This window comes from Diadema antillarum, unplaced genomic scaffold (genome assembly GCF_040938485.1).
Source record: "Diadema antillarum isolate AM-2024a unplaced genomic scaffold, OU_Dant_1.0 seq00001293_RagTag, whole genome shotgun sequence".
In the NCBI taxonomy this organism is placed as follows: Eukaryota; Metazoa; Echinodermata; class Echinoidea; order Diadematoida; family Diadematidae; genus Diadema; species Diadema antillarum.
In genome coordinates, this window is record NW_027272072.1 from 992,408 (window position 1) to 996,444 (window position 4,037).

At 35.6% G+C, this 4,037-nt stretch overlaps 1 long non-coding RNA gene across 1 annotated transcript; it reads left to right on the top strand.

The window, feature by feature from the left end:
• Window positions 1–2,540: 2,540 nt before the first annotated feature.
• LOC139708004 (uncharacterized) lies at window positions 2,541–3,469 on the top strand. Its single transcript, XR_011709317.1, has 3 exons — window positions 2,541–2,639; window positions 2,936–3,018; window positions 3,293–3,469. It is a non-coding gene; the product is annotated as an uncharacterized lncRNA (long non-coding RNA).
• The last annotated feature ends 568 nt before the right edge of the window (window positions 3,470–4,037 follow it).

The window sequence follows — 4,037 nt, forward strand, 5'->3', positions numbered from 1 at the left end:
GTGTGTGTGTGTGTGTGTGTGTGTGTGTGTGTCTGTGCTTGTGTGTGGCTGCCATCCCATCCTTTCCGATTTCTTTTATTGTGTGCCTCTTCACATGCTACGCATCTTTAGAAATGAACTAAAAACTGAGACAGATACAACATGTTCAAGAGAGTAATGTCCTCATTGTTTGTAGGAGAAACGAACATATCCCATCAACTATCTCGAAAAGAATGTGTCTGTTGATCATAAATGACTGACATAGTATGACAGATTTTTCACTATACTAAACGTCATGCGCAGTAGAGAGCAGACTGCATGCACTGTGTCAAATGCGGAAGTAAACCACAACTGGTCTAAAATTTAAACGGGTTGATATGAGTGAAATGTGTTTTGAAACTTAGTAGGGAGAGGAATGGGTATCATTGGTGTGGTGTCAAATTATGGTTCTTTGGCTATCTTACAAACGCATCTCTTGGCAAAGTCAATAAGAACTGCTTCCTGTGTTTTGTTAGGTAATACGAAAGAACAACAATCCAATGCGTGATATTACGATATTACGGAAATCTTTGGCTGTATGTGTTAAGTGATATCCAATCATGACTTAATGTTCCAATCCAAAGAGGAAGTTCGATTGATTTATTCATTTCATATGGACGCAATGAATGTACAGCCACAAAGCGGTGAAAAATTAAGCAAATTGCACGATTGTTCTTGTAAATTTAAAACAATATATTGATTATTGCATTGATTTTACTCTGGCTGCTGTTCCTGTCTTAGACAAAAACAAAACATAGAAGTCTCAGTCATACCATGGTAAAATGTGACAAAAAGCACACATACTTGTTTTTAATTTGTTTGTTTTTAAGCTAATGAAAAAGACACACATTTACGGCCCCAAACTAACTAAATTCAGAAGTTCTTTTAAATTGAATGCAGTTAGGAAACTTGGTTGCTTATTTACGAATTTGAATGACCGACGAGATTCCGTCGCCAGCTTGAGATGAATTTGGATGCTCATTGCTGAAATGTGTCCTCCTCTCTTAAATTTGAGTGCTCTGACATTGAATTTGAATGCTCTGATGGTGAATTTGAATGCTTCGATAGTGAATCCAAATGACCAGATTTTGAAATTGATTCCTAATTCAGTTATGCGAGCGTGGAATGTGTGAAATTGAATGCTCGGAATAAGAACTTGAATGACAAAAGTATGCGATTGACTGGGAAAACTTATACTAGCAGAGTCATAAAATCATTTTGCTCAAGAATTAAACAAATGAGAGAAAATCCTAGACAGCATAGTAATGAAGTAAATTTCCCGTTTTGTTTTGGATTTACGTTCAAATTAATGATGAACTTCTGATGACCAATAAAAAAAGAATTAACAAAACATCTCAGACATTTCGGTGGTGTGCTGATAGGAGTTGCTTTATACCAATTTAAGCTTTATGTATAAAGCGATATCTTTTACATTCTTATAGAGAAATAATTGATCTTATAAGAAACAGCAGGAATATGTGTCCTTTTGATATTAAGTTTGTATCGATTATGATTATATAGTTGATATTCAGATTTGAAGTTTTTCCTTACAAAACAAAATAGATTTATCACAACTCTGCAGTAGTCTAGGAAATTGATGTTAGGTGGTGTGTGTGAATTTGTCCATCTAAATACACGAAGGATTGGAGGTATAAAGAAGAAATAAATCATAATGTCGATAATGTGTTTCTCCACTAACTTTTTGAGGCAGTGTTGCGAAGTATCACAGAGTACTTCGTCAGGTGTACTGATACTTTACGGACTTTCTCAGATATAGTGACACTAAATTAGGGTCTAAAATTGTTCAGCTCTCATCAGAAGTATCCACACGTCTATATACTTAAACGCAACACATCAGTATATTTTGCTTTGTGTGTTTATTTGTTTGTTTATATTTTCATTTCCTATACTATGTACAAAATGCTGTATTTTGTAATTTTATGGTTTTTAGACTACACGAACTCACAGAAGAACAGCCATTGGCTGAAGAGAGGGACCTGTGGTGACATAAAATAAACTCAAACTCAAACTAAACTCAACAACCTGACTCTCTAATGGTCATCTATTATTATGTTGATAGTGTAACAAGAAATCATACACTACGTGTTGAATTTTGAAACCAGGATGTACCGTATTGATGACACATGTATGACATCAGGTTAGTCGTTGTTACGAGCACACAGGAAACGGGGTTCATGTATCAAACTGATATACTTTACAATACCGATTTACATCATTATTAATGTGTCATGGCGCAATTAAATAAAGTAGTTTCACACACAATTATTCACATAGAGAGCCAGAACAATTACATTCATACTGAAAAGGACGATAACAGCTCACACATACTTAAATTTGATATGTTACCTCGTGTGTAATGTTCGTTGGGCAAACGTTTTGAACTGTCATGATAAGCACTACATATCTGCAAACGCGGATCAATCTTACACAGGAATAGTGTGCGATGGTCGAATGGTCTACAAGTACGCAAGAATAAAAGACCGCCAGTGAAAGCGGACATCAGGCGGTCGAGCTTGCCAACATTTTAACGCCGTTTTACAGCGTAAATTGTTCGTCCTCATTTAATTTGTATCCATCGATTTGGCATTTTCAGGTTGAAGGTAAACTTTGGTAACTTTCGCTCTGTCTTTAATAGAATGTATCGGCGATAAGTTTGAAAATTCCACAAAAGCGAAAATCTGCAGCCATTCCAAAGTCTTTTATAGTGTGTTTACTGGCTTACATAATTTGTAACGTCTCTTTTTAAGCGCTATAACACATTGTATTCTTTTTAATGTGGGGCTGCAAAATAGCAATAGCAATTTAAATCATATTCAGTCTTTCATTTCGAGCTGTTATCATAGTTGATAAATACGTATGTTTTCCCTCTTTTCTACCTTCTAACTTTCATTGGCAGGATACATCGGCGTTTGAGAATGATGGCTGATAGACGAAGATTATTCCTACTTGGACTATTTTCCATCGCCATCCCCTTTATTGGTAAGATGTGAATATCAAAAACGGTTTCAACTCTCATATATATATATATATATATATATATATGAACAAATAAGATGTTGTATTTAAGCGTCATTCATTCACACGACAGTACTTAGGCCACAGTATTAAAAGTAGTTACACTGTATTTTGTTTTGTCGGTTTTTTTTTTGTGTGTCTGTTTCTATGAAGACAATTGCATTCAATCCTTGTAGAAAGGGCTAATGGGAAAGATCATTTATTCCATCATCCGAATTATTCTCTTTTATGTTCATAGGAGGAACCAGCGTGACTCTCGAAGTACCAAGCCCTCTGACACCAAACCAAGAAGTTACAGCCGTCTGTACAGCCGATAAAGTCTTCGGCTCAGAACGCGTGTTCTGGTACTTAAATGGCGTACAGATTACCGATGGCGTGCAAACAACTAGTACTGTGGATAGTCTGATAAACTATGAATAGGGAGTCTTAAAGAAAATTCGGATATAAGTTATTGATACCTGAAAGTGTTAAATTGCATCGCTTATGAAAAGCATATCTGAAATTCACAATAATTATTACCATGATTTTTGGCATTTTCATGATATTCTTGAAAAGCTGACTGAATTTCAGCATCATTTTCTGCCATCCTTCGCGCTTTCCTCTCCCTGGAACGTTGCCCAGAATGTCGCGTCGTCCTTCAAACCCGTGACGTCAGATGAAGTGGGATTCCCTTTTCAGATTCATTCAAGCTAACTGAAATAAACCAGAGTATGTTCATATTGGAGAAGTTGAACGGAATGTGGTCATGAGAAGGAGAAATCCATGACATGGATTAACCTAATGAGTGAATGTTGATAGGCTAATTTGGACGAAACTATTCATCAAATTCCATAACTTTCTTTTTCTTCTGGTATTAGCTAAGATACGGATATCATTGCGATCATTAACTTCAAGTGAAAATTGACATTTTCCTTTATTATCTCACTGCCCATAATATACTAAGTGCTAATAACTTATCTATTAGTGTTAATATGTAATTGATG